We start from the raw sequence: 16,694 nt of genomic DNA, 5'->3' as shown, positions 1-16,694 counted from the left end.
CAGAGACAGATGGGAAGGACCTCCTGGAAGAATCCTGGCAGGAGGAGCTGGGAGAACGGTGTGTTCTCTGGCTCCACTGCTCCCCATGGCCCGACTCCAAAGCCCTCGTCCATACAGGAGAGCAGAGTCTCTCCCTGAATCTGGGTCAGCTGCACCGAGATACCCACCCAATGGAAAAAAGTACTTTCAAGCAAATATGCTCTTCTATTTGAAAAAATGCTTACACACTTTATACTCCACTCCAAACAGATCAAACCCCATTCTTCACATCAAGGTAATATTTGTAAATCACCCATTTTTTTTTTTTTTTCACAAAAATCTATACATAAGACGGATGCTCCAAGCATAAAACCACACAAAATGTTTCTTTTCCTGAACTTCAAGCACTGCTTGGAAGATGTCCATCTCTTCCAGGTGAAATGTGGACTTCAGGTGGGAAACATGAGTAGATCCAAACTTCAAACTATGGGACTAAAACTCGGAGTTTGGAAATTGGTTCCTTTTGGACTTCATTCTCCACTTAGCTTCATCAGTGTTGCTTATTTAATCCTCGCAAGCCAGTAAGAGAAGAAAGAAGAACAGGTTTGCTCTTATTTCCATTCCAGAGATGAGGGGACTGTGATGCAGGAAATTGGCACGCTTTGACTGCAGCCTCCCAGGTTGCCACGGTGGATTTCAGTCTTGGAAAGAAGATTCTCCCAACAGCCGAATATGCAAGCAGCATGGTAGGTGCTACAGCAGGGGGGCTTGCAAGGCCTGATGGGAGCGCCAGGACGGCAGTCAGCGCAGCCTGGAGATTCAGGGAGGATCTGGGCTCTGCTTACACAAGACAGTAGCGACCTATGAAAAGAGAGCTTACTGCAAATTCAAGTCCGAAATGGACCGGCTGAACACAGGATGCTGTAGACTGAATGTTTGTTCCCCCCGAAACCCCTGTGCTGCAACTGTATTCCCAAAATGATGGTATTTGGAGGTGAGGGCTTCAGGGGGTGATTAGATAATGGAGACGAAACCGTCATGGGATCAGTGCCTTTATAAGAGAGACTCTGGAGAGCTCCCTTCCTTTCCACGATGTGAGGAGACAGGGAGAAGGTTCCCACCAGACTCTGCCGCAGCTGGTGCCTTGATCTTGGCCTGCCTGGGTCCCAGAACTGAGCCATCCATTTCTGCTGTTTATAAGCCAAACAGTCCATGGTATCCTGCTACAGTGGCTGAATGGACTAAGTCACTGGGCCAGCCATTGAATGGGGTGACAACTAGACAAACCCAAAGATGATCTTGTTGGCGATAAAGGCTCAGAAGGAAACAAAAAGGACCCCAGCATATTTTGAAGTAGCTCTGTCCACCTTTCTCAGAAAGAAAAGAAAATCACCCAGACAGCTGCTCCCTTCACCCGATGCAAACACCACTTAAATGAGTCTTAGTGAAGTGTGAAGTGAGTGTTAGTCACGCAGTTGTGTCCAACTCTTTGCGACCTCATGTTCTGTAACCTCTCTCCATGGGATTTCCCAGGCAAGAATACTGGAGTGGGCTGCCATTCCCTTCTCCGGGGATCTTCCTGACCCAGGGGTCAAACTGGGTCTCCTGCCTCACAGGTGGATTCTTGACCATCTGAGTCACCAAAGGCAGTACTAATGAGCAGAAATTCTCCAAGGTCCAGGAACCCTAGTCTTGACCCCCAGCCCCTCCAAACTCCCAGTAGGAACGTTCCCCAGACCCCATCTGGCCATCAAGTAGGCACTGCAGCGAATGCCTCTTATTTGCTGAGCAGCTGTCTCCCCACATCACTCCTAGAAAGGACTGGGAGGAGATTTTTCTGGTCCAGGGACACCCTGGGGACAGGAACAGATACTGTTGTGCCAGGGCGAACACCCACTTTTGAGCAGTCACCCCATCTCACCAGAGTATGCGTAGCTCTGCCTTGTGAGGGTAATTTACCAAACTGGAAATTGATGAGCGGCCAAAAGCCCTGAAGGAACAAATTCTCATTTCCTACAGAGCAGATTGAATGCCTGGATTTCTCATCTGCAAATAAACGTGGCGTAGTATCCCACACAACCCCAGGAGTCAGTTCGCCTTGCAGCATTAAGAAATGATGAGATGGACCTGCTAAGTGGGCAGATGGCTCTACCTGGTGAACACCTGACTGTGTAGCCAAAATTCTGCCTCTGTACACTGGTAGCAAATTGAATCTCAGAGACAGAGATTTGGTTGAAGTAGAAAGGCATATAGCTTTATTGCTTCGCCAGGTGAAGGAGACCAGAGCAGGGTAATGCCCTCAAAACTGTGTGTCCTGACCTATAGCAGGTAGTGAGGAGTTTTACAGTAATGGTTCAGAGAGGGTGACCACGATCATGGATCATGATGGTTTCATAAGAAGGTAAGTGGGAGTCAGCATCATCCACCTTCTGGTTCCAGCTGGTCTGGGCTCTTCATGCTTCTGGGCTGCATACTGTTAACTTCATGGCAAATAGATGGGAAAACAATGGAAACAGTGACAGACTTAATTTTTGGGGCTCCAAAATCACTGCAGATGGTGACTGCAGCTATGAAATTTAAAGACCCTTGCTCCTTGGAAGAAAAGCTGTGACCAACCTAGCCAGCATATTAAAAAGCAGAGACATTACTTTGCAAACAAAGGTCCAACTAGTCAAAGCTATGGTTTTTCCAGTAGTCATGTATGGATGTGAGTGTTGGACCATAAAGATGTGTGAGTGCCGAAGAATTGATGCTTGGAACTGTAGTGTTGGAGAAAACTCTTAAGAGTCCCTTGGACTGCAAGGAGATCCAACCAGTCCATCCTAAAGGAAATCAGTCCTGAATATTCATTGGAAGGACTGATGGTGAAGCTGAAACTTTGGCCACCTGATGCAAAGAACTGACTCACTGGAAAAGACCTGATGCTGGGAAAGATTGGGGGCAGGAGGAGAAGGGGACGACAGAGGATGAGATGGCTGGATGGCATCACTGATTCGACGGACATGAGTTTGAGCAAGCTCCAGGAGTTGGTGATGGGCAGGAAAGGCTGGCGTGCTGCAGTCCATGGGGTCGCAAAGAATTGGACACCACTGAGCGACTGAACTAACTGTTAACTTCTCCCACCTGGTGGGAGCTTCAGTATCTGCAAAACCGCTCAAAGATATTGTTCAGTGTATCGCTTAAGGGGGAGCCAGGACCCTGCCCAAGGCTGCACTATTGTTTCTTGCCTGCTTCTCCCTTGTTTTTGCATCCTCTTTCTTCCCTGATTAGCAACTGTTTGAACCTGCCCTTTGGATCTCAGGGAAGGTTATGGAGGCTGAATGAAATCTATTTCCTGCAAGCAAAAACAAAAACAAAAACCCAAAACCAGGGGACACAGAAAGGCTTTTGTGCCCAGGAGCCGCACAGAGTCCTGCTCAGTTTCGCCTCCACTTTGCAGAGAGATGGTGCTGCTAGCTGAGGGGACCCTACCTCCAGAATAAGGTCTTGTGACAGGAGTGTGTAGCTTGGCTTTTCAGGAGATGCCCCGACTGAGGCTGCAGACCCTGTAATTTGTCTTCTCAGTATCCGTGTGTTGCCTACCAGTGCACGTGAGTGCTAAGTCTCTTCAGTCGTGTCCAACACTTTGTGACCCCGTTAACTGTAGCCCACCATGCTTCTCTGTCCATGGGATTCTCCAGGCAAGAATACTGGGGTGGGTTGCCATGCCCTCCTCCAGAGGATCTTCCCGACCCAGGGATTGAACCCAAGTCCCTTATGTCTCCTGGACCGGCAGGTGGATTTTCTACTAAAGGGGGTGGGGCAGGGTCAGTAGACATGTGATTTGGGTGAAGGGGGTGCACATGCAATCAAGCACTGATTTTCACAGAAGGTTTCTGCTGGACACAAGGAATAGGCTTCACCATGAAGGGTTTTGGTAATTTTCTAGCTCTGAGGAGATGCAAGAATTGGGCTCAGAAAATCTTCTCTGGAAAATATCTATCTGAAGGCCTGTTCTGCCATTTTCCCCAGAGCACAGAGTGCCTCACTCCTGCTCTCCACCCTGAGCTCCTTTCAGAGGGTGTTGAAGGTCGGCAGCTGTAGCAGCTTATGATTTAATCTGTGTAGAGGCCGATGACAATTGCCAGTTTGTACTGCAGTTGGCGGACTTCCCTGGTGGCTCAGACAGCAAATAATCTGCCTGCATTGCAGGAGACCTGGGTTCAATCCCTTGGCTGGGAAGATCCCCTGGAAAAGGAAATGGCAACCCACTCCAGTGTTCTTGCCTGGAGAATCCCATGGACAAAGGAGCCTGGTGGGCTACAACTCATGGGGTCACAAAGAGTCAGACACGACTGAACAACTAACCCTGAACACTGACTGTAGTTGGCAGTTTGTAGTTGATGGTCACCCTTCCTTCCATGTGTGTCTGCATGTGAATTTATCTCTGTATAAGGACATCAGCCTTCCTAGATTAGGGCACACCCCAGTGACCTCTTGTTGCTTCCCTTGTGGCTCAGCTGGTAAAGAATCCGCCTGCAATGTGGGAGACCTGGGCTCAATCCCTGGGTTGGGAAGATCCCCGGGAGAAGGGAAAGGCTACCCACTCCTGTATTCTGGCCTGGAGAAGTCCACAGACTGTATAGTCCATGGGGTGGCAAAGAGTCGAAAATGACTGAGCGACTTTCACTTTCACCAGTGACCGCTATTTAATGACATTTCCTCTCTAATTGATAGTTGGCTCCTCTCTCCAAGCCCCGAGACATTGGGAAGTTAGGGTTTCAGTGCGCATTTTGAGACCCTCCAGTACCACCCACTGTGAGCTTGTCTGTGATTGGCTATATCTGCACAGCTCTTTGCTGCATCATAGAACCAGGGCATTGCACTGTCAAGTGCTGCCTTGTCTAGGGCAGGTAGCCATCCTGGGAGACACAGGTGTGTGCACAGCCCGTAGGAGGAGAGTTCCGAGTGAGAACCTGGACTTGCCGCCCAGCAAAGCGCCTGTCTTACGAGCAGCTCTGCATGGGGGCAGTGGGCGCTGGGGCCACACGGGTGGGTGACCACCTTCCAGGGCCAGCACCCACTCCCCAGTCTGCTGGTATAAGGTTTGTATCTGTCCACGTGGCCCTGATGCAGGTTACCAGGCCTGGAAATTTGGCACCAATGGAAACAACTGCTATAAGCGTAACCATTAACCCTTCACTAGTTCAAAGAATCATGGCCAATGCTCTGATGGATGCCGAGATGCCATGAGAAATGGTGGCCGCAGCAAAGTGAGGGATCAGGGCTCAGGCCCTTGAGCCACACTCAGGCTCTGCTACTTGCTTGCTCTGTGACCTTGAGCAATTAATAACCTTCTCTGTGCCCGAGTCCTCACCTCTGAAAAGGATGACTTCACCAGACTTGCCTCTTTGAGTTCCTGTAAAAAATAAGCAATTAACATTTACCAAGAGTGCCTGGCACTTTTCTCAAGGGTTTATTTTATTTTTATTCAAGTTCCAACATTTTATCCAATACCACAGGTTCCATGGGCCAATCGCTACCCTATTCTCAGCTTCTGATTCCTCACTATAAATGTCAAGTTAGCAAATGCATTCAACATATATTTATTAAGCACCTACTGTGTACCTAAGGTCTGTGCTGGGAGCAGAAGGCTGGTAACACCATTCCTGCATTCCTATAAGGGTGGTGGTAAGGGTTAAGTGGAACTGGGGCTGGTGCTAAGCACAGTTTGAGGGGTTTCTGTGTCCCTCCACTGTGTCGCTGGTATGTTTTCCAGCAGCCTGCGTGGACAGCCTGGTGGAGGGTGACCCAGAGCAGCGAGGGGACGGAAGGCAGAGAGAGACCAGATGTCGGGAGAGGTGGAAGGCCTGTGTCCACATGCAGAGAGCATAGGCCTGGGGCAGGCAGACGCAGGTCTGAGTTTTTCCTCTGCATCTCCATGCGAGGTTGGCAGTTTGCTCACGTCTCTGGCTGTTTGTCCTGTTCTGAAAGATGGAGAAGATGAGGGCTGGTGTCTGCTCTGTACCCAACCCCCACCCACCCACCCCTGCCGTAAGTCTTGAAGGGTGGCGTGGCCGGCATCAGTTCTGATTGGTTTATGCAGTGTCATACCAGGACAAAACCTGGCCATCTCTGGGGAACCCCATCACAGAACTTGGCACTCACCCCTCAGCCAAATTCATATCCTTCTTTTAAGATGAGGGATTAATTGTGGACGACAGCTCACAACACTGGCCCTGGCAGAAATAAATGCACTTTGACAAATGACAGAAAGGCCTAGCTTTGGGTATTAAAGGTTCTTCCTTATTTATGGAATTAGAGGTGGTTGGTGGACGAGAAGAAATTCCCTTAAAGACAGTCTTACCTGATAAAGGACTTTCCACTCTTGAAATTTCATGGGTGATGATCCTCTTGCTGGAATTTGTGGACAGGAAGCTTTGAAGTTAGATGCAGTGGTTTGTGGAAGCACTAGAGCAGGTTAGAAAAACCAAAGTTATCTGCTAAGTGTGTTTCTTTGCACAAGTCAGACTTATTTACCATTCAGACACTTTCTAATTTGCTGTGTGATTGTGGGGCTGTTGTTCATTCCCGTCTGGTTTTTGTGTCTTGACGATGATGTGTCTCGAATAGATACCATCCAAGAGTAAGAAGGAATCTTAGGAAAACTCGAGTCCAGTTTCTGACCTTCCAGATGAGTTTGATGGAGAGAAAAGGGTTTACCTTGTGATTCCAGAAGTCTTTGGGCTTTAAATTCTAGACATCTCACACAACCCAGCAGAAAGTGCCAATGTTAGACACACAGAGACAGCCTAACCCAGCAGATTGAGATTTTTCCTCAGCCATGCCTGCCAGTGATGAAGATGGAGGCCGGATGAAGTGCTGCTTGAAAGCGTGTTCATTTCCATCCATCATGTCTCTGTCAGGCCATGCCGGGTGAGAGGAAAGATAATGCAGCTGAATCTGATTCCTACACAACTGATAAAGATGCTCGTACCAGGGGCATGGGTGGGGAGTGTTTCCATCTTCCCCAGCCAGACCGCTCCATGACTCTTAGGTGGGAGATGTATTCTCTACTGAGCTGATTAATAAACCCAACTTTGATTCTACCTCTTGAAATGGCTGTTGGGCAAAAGAGTAGAAAATAATGGGGCTCAAGAGAGAGAACCCTGATTATCAGGAGTCTAGCATCTGTCAGACAAAGAGAACTGTGGCGCTGAGAGGGGGCATACATGTCCCCGAGTCCCCAGGCTCCTATGTATGTGGAAATATCTTAATACCTTTGGGGTCTAACATTGTTTTCTCCTGTATTGTTCATAAGTTCCTTTGCTCTGCCCTATCCTTCAGTGCTGCTATTCTTCAGGCTTCCAAGCTTTTCCATTCTTGTCTCCCATTAGGAAGCGAAGGGGTCATAGATCCTCCCTGGAAGCCTGACTCCCTCACCAAGAAAAGCCCCGTAAACAAGTATGTGACAATGCAGATCACAGTTGCAGGATCTCAGAACCCCTGGTCTACACTGGCAGGTTCAAGTTACGCCAATATCTTCTCTACCCTATGTACTTGCAAATCTACCTCTTTAATCTAGAACTTTCCACACACATCATCCTTCTGTAAGCCAGAACACCCTCTTCCATCAATACAGTAGGGACATAATTATGCCACCTGTGCACCCCGTTAGCTTTAAGTCTGAAATGAAACGCCCAAGGGAAAGGGTGATGGTGTATGACCAAGGGTCCTACGGGTATCTTGGAGAGAACCCTGATCAGGGTCTTCAGTGCTGAAGATCAGGCTCCTAGAAGAGAAACTGTGTTTGTCATTTTCACCTACAAGAGCAGAATAAGGGACGGAATTTTGTGTGGCAGCCTATCTTAGGTGAATGGGAAGGAAAAATCCCTCACAGTGAAAGCTGTCCCAAAAGAGAAGTTCAAAATGTGGTGAGATTCAGGGATCTGCTCTTGGCTTCTAGGGTTTATTTTGGAGGCAAGCTCTTGGTTATCAATCACGTATTTCCAAACTCGGAATCTAATAGGTGTGTCTTGGGAAATAGAATTTCCACATCTATTGCAGTCCCTAGTGGAGCATTTCCTTGGGTTACAAGTGTGTATGCTGTTTCACAACAGTGTACGGCCTCCACTCCCCCATGGAGCTCAGGGGGATGGAATCTACCCGAAAAACATCTCGTTAGAAAATAGGCTCATGGCACCAGCACCTGCTCTTCCTGGAGTCTTACTTGGTGCTCTCTCTGTCTCTCTCCCTTTCTTTCTTTCTCTTTCCCTCTCTCTTTCTTTCCTTCTCTCTCTCTCTGTGTCTCTCTCAACAGAACAGAGGTCTGGGTAAAAGCCAAAGGTTTGGGGTCAAAGAGATCTCAAACCTTTACATATCTGTTTAATTTGAAGTCATTTCCAAGAACTTGTCCTTTCCTGCCACTGCTTATTCTATAAACCCTTCATTCATGTACATGAAACTGTCACCAAAGCCCCCTCCGTGATTTAGAACTAAGATTTGTTTTCAGAATGTAGGCTCAAAGTTGATAGACATGAGAACAGTGGAGAAACAGACATATTGATTAAGTCAGCTGAGGAAAAGAAAATGTTTTATCCTCACGGTGAAATTCACAAGTCATCAGCATTGAGTTTCCTTCAGCCACAAGTGTGCTAATTACTACTGCTGATATCTATTTGCTTATTATAACTCTTTGCAAGCTCCTTGGAGGTGTTTAATTTGATTGACTCTTCCTCTGCCCCTGACGGCTGTGATGCTCTATTTACCTGAAACTAATAAAATCAAGTTCTTGTGAAAATAGGAACTAATGGGGAAAGTCAAGGGCTTTACAGGCATCCTTCAGAGGTGTTAACAAGCATCGGATGTGGGGAGAGAGGGAACTGGGTTTAAAATTTAAAAGTTATTAAAACTACTTAACTCTCAATTTTTGCACCGATAAAATTATACTGAGTACCTATTGTTGGGCTTCCCAGGTGGCTCAGTGGTGAAGAATCCTCCTGCCAACGCAAGAGACTCATGTTCGATCCCTGGGTTAGGAAGATCCCCTGCAGAAGGAAATGACAATCCTCTCCAGTGTTCTTGCCTGGAGAATCCCATGGACAGAGGAGCCTGGCAGGCTACAGTTCATATAGTCATAAAGAGTCAGACATGACTAAGCACGCATGCACCTACTATTAGGATTTATTGACGATTAAATGTGATCATATATTTGAAGTGCTTGGCATATTCTCCAACATGTAGTAATTTGTCCCATGAAAGCTGGGTATTTATTCATATTTGGTGCTACTGATTTTTATTACTCAGATGAGACAAATTGTTTCTAAAATTATATAGGAATGCCAAGGACCTAAACTAGCCAAAACAATCTTGAAGAAAAGTCTAAAACTCTCACACTATGTGATACCACAACTTAATAGAAATCTACAGTATCCAAGAGAGTGTGGCATTGGTGTAACACTAGACAAATAGATGAATAGGGTCAAAGGGATAGAGCAAATCATATATATCATCTGTTGTTTGACATTTCAATGGAGAGAAGAATAAATTTTCAACAAATGGAGCAGGAAGAACTGGATAAATATAAGAAAAAATAACACACAGCTAGAATATGGTGGGGCCAAGGTCTAAAGAAAAAGTTTTAACCTGCAAAATCTGAGTTTAACACTTGCCTACACTGCCATCCCGGCATGGTGATCTGCAAAGGGTCCTAATTTAAAAGCTAGCCATCTTGGTCAAGCTGCTTTCTCAAGCTGTTTACAAGGAATGAGAGGATAAGGTGAGACGATTTCTAAGATTGCTACAGATTTGGGGAATGTGTCCCTAAATGGTAGACCAACAATTGGACCCCTGACCTTCCTGGGCACATCACTGTCCACTCCCCTGACTTTCTTCCCAAAGGAAATCTTGGGAATGAGACAAGGAATTCCTCAGGGAATGAGGGCTCCCTTAGGACCCCAAGAAGCCCATTGTCACTGCAGAATACAGACAGATCCAAAAATATCTCAAGGGCTTGGCAATGCACTTTCTCGCTTTGCTCCCTGAAATTGATTAGACTAATTTTTTAAACTCCAGAAGCGTTTGCAGGATATAGCCTTTCTCCAAAGTCATCAGAACACCTCTCTGTGCAGGTGAAAGTTAAAGTGTTAGTGCTCAGTCGTGTCTGACCCTTTGTGACCCCATGAGTTGTAGCCCACCAGGCTCCTCTGTCCATGGAATTCTTCAGGCAAGAATACTGGAGTGGGTTGCCATTCCCTTCTCCAGAGGACCTTCCCGACCCAGGGATTGGACACACATCTCCTGTAGTGCCAGGCATTGGCCAGTGTGTTCTTTTTACAGTTGAGCCACCAGGGAAGCCTCCATATATAATAGCTTATATCTGCTAATCCCAGACTCCCACCCCATCCGTCTCCCACCCCTTGGCAACCACAGTCTCTTCTCTATGTCTGCGAGTCGGTTCCTGTTTGGTATATAAGGCCCTTTGTGTCCTATCTTAGACTCCATGTATAAGTGGTATCGTACAGTATTTGTCTTCCTCATTCTGACTTATTACACTTAGTATGATAATTTCTAGGTCCACCCACCTTGCTGCAAATAGCATTATTTCATTTTTTATGACCAAGGAGTATTCCATGGTACCATTGCACCATTTCATATGTACCATACCTTCTTTATCTGTTTCTCTGTTGCTGGACATTTAGATTGTCTCCATGTCCTGGCTATCATGAATAGTGCTACTATGAACATTGGGGTGCCTGTGTCTTTTTGAATTAGAGTTTTGTCCAGATACTATGCCCAGGAGTGGGATCACAGCATCATATTAGAGCTCTGTTTTTAGTTTCTTAAGGAACTGCCATCCTGCTCTCTCAGTGGCTGAATCAGTTTACATCCCCATCGACAGTGTGGGAGGGTTCCCTTTTCTCCACACCCTCTCCAGCATTTGTTATTTGTAGACATTTTAATGATGGCCATTCTGACCAAGGTGAGGTGGTACCTCATTCTAGTTTTGATCTGCATTTTCTCTAATATTAGCAACTTTGAACATCTTCTCACGTGCTTATGGGCTATCTGTATAAGATACTGGAGGTTTTAGGCAAGGGTAACAGTGACGGTCTATGTTGTAAGATGACACTGAAATCTGCCTCTCAGAGGGAATCAACGAATGCTTGTTGAGTGTATAAATATGCATAAACAGTATAAACATCAATAATGTGGGAGAAACAGACAGTGAATTGATTAGCATGTGGGTTTTTTTTTCTCTCTGAGATGGGATTTCAGGGGGATTTTGCTTTTCCTATTATGCATTTCTGTATCTTACAAATATTTAAATCAATACATTTTGTCTTTTCTGAGAGGAAATAAAGTTTGTTTTGTTTTCATTTCTAAAAGTAAAATCTCTGCAGACAATGCCTTCTTTAGACAATAGAAATAAATTGCAAAGGAAATTGCCCTAATGTGACCCAGGCTGGGACTGGGCAAGCTTTAGACATAAATAGAAAGGTCTTTTGATGATGCAATTTTAAAAGTGTCCTTGACATTCTTGAAGGTTTTAGCAGCCCTAAAGAAAAGAAAAAAACAGAGAATCGTGTTGCTGAAAAAGATCTTAACAGTTCAAACGATCCAACTTGCATATTTTACCACTGTAGGAAATAAAGCTCTGAGATGCAGATATTTCATAGAGAAATCCACTCAAAAATCAACATTAATAACCCATTTAGACATTGAATTTTTTAAAAGATTCAGTCACTGAAGGATTCATGTCAATGTATGGCAAAACCAATACAGTACTGTAAAGTAAAAAAAATAAATAAAAACAAAGAGGAAAAAAATTTTAAGTTAACTAAGAATACATCTAACCAAATGTGTGCAAGTTCATCACAAAGAAGATAAGAAAAAATATTTAAAACATAAAATGACCTGCACAAATGAAGATCTATATACCATGGTTAAGGATGGGAAGATTTCCCATCAGGACCTACTAAATGGACTGACATACAGTAGTTGATCCAGTTATCCTAGTTCAAGTGAATTCTTTAGAAATATGTCATTTTCCCCCCATATGTTAAGCATGGTTTTGCTGCTGTTCAGTCACTAAGTCCAACTCTGTGACCCTATGGACTGCAGCATGCCAGGCTCCTCTGTCCTTCACTATCTCCCAGAGTTTGCTCAAATTTATGTCCGTTGAGTTGGTGATGCTATCTTACTATTTCATCCTCTGCCACTCCCTTCTCCTCCTGCCTTCAATCCTTCCCAGCATCAGGGTCTTTTCCAAAGAGTCGACTCTCCATATCAGGCGGCCACAGTATTGGAGTTTCAGCTTCAACATCAGTCCTTCCAATCCTGACAAGTTTTGGTTGATTAGTGGGTTGGTTTTTCTTTGTAACATCAATTTTTTGTACTATAATTTACACTAAAATGCATCTTATTTTCAAGGGTACAGTTTGGCAAACATCTACATCAGGGTAAACCACCCCAGCTAAGACTTAGAACCGTTCCATTACTCGGAAAAGTCTCACAGGGCTTTTCAGGAACTTGGCAAACTGATCTTAAAATAGATCCAGTAGAGTAAAAGGTCAAGGATAACGTAGACAATTTTGAGGACTAACAAGGGGAAGGATTTTTCTTATCTAGAAGATAGAAAGATTAATTTTAAAACCACAATAACTAAGACCTAAGTAAACAGTCCAAAGGCATAGTTACAAGTTCCAGAAATAGACACACTCAAATACGAAATCTCTCTATATTTTCCAAACTATATCTACCAAAAATGGCATCTCGAGCCAGTTATTGGAAGATGGCCATGTCAATTCGTTTATAGATTGCTTGTGGCTGCTCTCCTGCTCTGATGGCAGAGCTAAGCAGAGGCCACATGGCCCACAAAGCCTAAATGAAGTCTGGCCCCATCTAGACAGGAATTTACTATCTGGCCCTTTCAAGACATTTGCTGAATTCTAAAGCTGCATGATAGCGAAGGCTAAAATGCTAAAGTTACCTGTATTTCGTACAAATTCTCATAATCATCGAAATTTAAAATTCTTTAACTCTTGTTACTCCTCTCATTTTTGCGTGGCTTTGAGAAATTTCTGTTCTACACACGTCTGCTAAATTTGAGCTCATCATCTCATGCCACATTTCCCAGTTTAATAAGGAATCACTTTCTTCTGCCTTTGGTATTTACAGCAGATCTGACGGTATTAGATCATTGCTCATTTCTTTCAGAAGTAATTTTGTTTTACCTTCATCTTTGAGGCTACTTTTGCTAGATAGAGAATTACAGGATGAATTTGTTAGCATTCCAGGGGTTGCCCCCCCCCCCCCCACCGCCGACTTATTACAGAGCCAATACAAATCAGTTTTCTCATAATGGTAGGGCCTTGGAATAGTCTAATTATTACCTTTATTCTTGGTTGTTGTTTTAGATTACAATATATCAAGGACCCACATTCTAATCACTGAGTAATCACTAAAAGAATAATAACAGATGTATAACTAATTTCAGAGAAAAAGAAAGCAACTTTCTAAATCTAAAAGGCAAAAAATTACAAAGAACAGAAATAGGAGCGTAGAATAAGTAGATGGCTCAAATAGAGAACAAATAGGAAGACTGATGGACCCCTACTTTTATTTGTGCTTACTTTAATTGTGAATGGAATAAATATTCACTTAAAACACTGAGATTATCAGAGCAGATATAAAAGAAATACAATAATACTTTTGCAGACAGGGGTCATGCCTTCATGATAAGGATACAGAAACACACAGAGCGAAGGATGAGATGTGCATATCTTGTGACTACTAACCCTAAGAAAACTGGTTTAGCTAGCTATACTAAGGCAGACTTTAAGGCAAAAACATTACCCAAGAAGAAAAGACATTTCCTCAATGAAAAAGGAGCCAAATCACCTGGAAGGAATAACAATTCCAAGCCTATATATAGCTTCAAAACACATACAGCAAAAATTGACAGAACCTGAAGGAGAAGTAAAGAAATTCACAAGGATATTGGCAATTTTATCACATTCCTTACAATAGCTGCTAGATCATACAGGAAAAAAATCTACATAGATTAAGAAAATCAGAACAACAAACAAATTATTTCATGTCATGAACCCTGCACCTATATATACATTCTTCTCAAGTGTATGTGACCAGTTTCCAAAACTTACCATATGATGGATTGAAAAGCAAGCCTTTACAAAATTCAAATGATTTTTCTTATTATATTGTTCTTGTTTAGTCACTAAGTCATGCCCGATTCTGTACAACCCCATGGACTATGGCCCACCAGGCTCTTCTGTCAAGAGATTGCCCAGGCAAGAATACTGGAGTGGGTTGCCATTTCCTTCTCCAGGGGATTTTCCTGACCCAGGGATCAAACCTGTGTCTCCTGCATTGGCCGGTGGATTCTTTATCACTGAGTTACCAAAGAAGCCCCTTATTATATTATCCTAGTAAAATTAAGCTAGAAATATATATAGCAAAAGATAAATTTTAAATCACCAAACTATTTATAAGTTAAGCAATATGCTCTTAAATGATGCATCTCAAAGGAAAATTATCACAACAAAAAGCAGAAAGGGTTTGAACTGAACATTGAAGAGACAAGCTAGCAAAACTTCTGCAAGGCAACTAGAACAGTCCCTGGAGAGAAATGTACAGCCTCAAATTCACATACTATTAGAAAGGGAGTGAAGGTAAAAATTAATTTGATTCTACCTCAAAAAACTGGAAAAAATGAAAAGGAAGCATATAATAAATAAGTACTAAAAACAGAAACTGATAGAATTAGAAAAATGTAAAATAGAAAAGTTCATCAAAACCAAAACCTGATTCTTTGAAAATATCAGTAGAATTGCTAATGCCCTAACAATACCATCAAAAAAAGCATGAGCGAATGAAAATGTTTTACCAAGGTCAAGAAGTATAAGGGAGAATAATTGATCTTCGTATATCACTGATGGGAAAGTAAATTGGGAAAACTACTTTGAAGAGCAGTTTGGTAATATAATACAAATGTTGATAATTCTGCCCTTCTGTACAGAAGCACCATGGGCACATGGCATCAGGTTGTGGTTCTGAAACCTGGATGTACCTTAGAATTGCCTAGCAAGCTAAAAACCAAATTAAACCAAGAAGATTAATGAAATTGGAATGTCTAGGGGTCAAGTGTGCCTTCATTCTCCCTTCTTTTGAATTCTCTCATTTTACAATTCTTTTCAATGTATAGCCAGAGCTGAGATACACTGCCCAGGGGAAATACATATAAATGTTCATAGGAGAAAATGTTCTCTGTACTATCCATAAGAGAGAGAGAAAAAAGAAACTGTATCAGTGTTTATCAACGGAAACCTTAATAATAAATTTGGAAGTGTTCAGTATTGGCCTACCAGACAGTATTTGAATGAATGCCTAAAATACATTACATGGGTGAATCTCACAAATGTGGTAGGAAGAACAATTGCTTTATGATAAGGCCAGTATGATACCGATTTTGGAAAGCTGAAAAAAAAAATACAAAAAAAGTGTATGTTTGAAAGTCAAAGGAGCAAGGCAGTTAAGGGCACAGAATCTGGTTGAGTGGTTCAGACACCAGCCTCCCAGAGACAAGCATGACCTTAGCCATCACAGGATTTCTGTCCACCTCACGGTCCCCCTTTATAAAAGGAGGATGCTCCCACGCGCACCTCGAAGGACTGCGGTGAGGGCTGGAAAAGCTGGCAGGTGTGAAGGGCCTGGCACGGGGCATGTGATGGGCAGCTGCCTGTTGTTACTCTGTTACAGCACAGGCCTCAGCTGTACTCACAGTCTTTCTGGCCTGGCAAGATGTTAGAACAGAGTAGAACTGGATGGCGAGTGTACACCTGATTTTATGCTATTTTCTGTTCTTTCCCACACACTTAAAATAGTTAAAACAAGAAAAGCAATCTGAAGCCCAGAGACAAAGGTCGCTCAGATGCTCAGAAAAATCCAGACGTCGTCTGGCGCCAAAGATCTTGCCCCTAATTTAGCCAATGTGATACAAGAAATTAAACTCAGTGTGTGTGTAGGAATCGTTTCTATTCATTCCAGCCACTGAAGATTGGCCTGCCGAAGCCATGGTTTCCAAAGTCTATTGTAATTCTTTAATTAGTTTTTTTGTTGTTGTGTTGGGTTATGCTTTTATAATACTTGGCTTATCTCTCCTCCATTGACTTACGACTAGAAAGTTGCATGGTACAAAAGAAAGAAAAATAACCACCCCCATGGCTTCCTATCTCACTGAGAATAGAATGCAAAAAAAAACCACTTTCCAAGGGTGCATGTAGTATCTGGCCCCCAAATGCATTTCTCTGTCTCTTACAGCCCTCTCCTCTGTTCTGCTCACACCATACTCACGATAGTTTTTTTTTACCCTTTTCAGATCTCCTAAGCATCCTCCCATCTCAGAGTCCTGGGACTCACTCTGCCAGGGTCCCTTCCCACAGGCCTGTTTGTGGCCTTCTCCCTCCCTTCCTTCCGGTCTGTGCCCAGCGGAGGAGCACCTGAGCACCAGTCTCAGATAGCCATTCCCCACCATTACTCTCCACCAAGCCTGGTTTATTTGTCCTCGTGGCTTTCTCAGATCAGCCCCCAACATGCATCAGACCAGGGCACGGATGCAGAGAGAAGCCCAATAATAATAAATCCAATCATTTACAAGCTACAAGCCAAGCTTGGCAAGCTGTGAGTAACATGTTTTCCAATATCCCTACACTGAC

This window comes from Budorcas taxicolor, chromosome 14 (assembly GCF_023091745.1).
Source record: "Budorcas taxicolor isolate Tak-1 chromosome 14, Takin1.1, whole genome shotgun sequence".
Taxonomy (NCBI): domain Eukaryota; kingdom Metazoa; phylum Chordata; class Mammalia; order Artiodactyla; family Bovidae; genus Budorcas; species Budorcas taxicolor.
Note: the sequence above shows the minus strand (reverse complement) of the source record.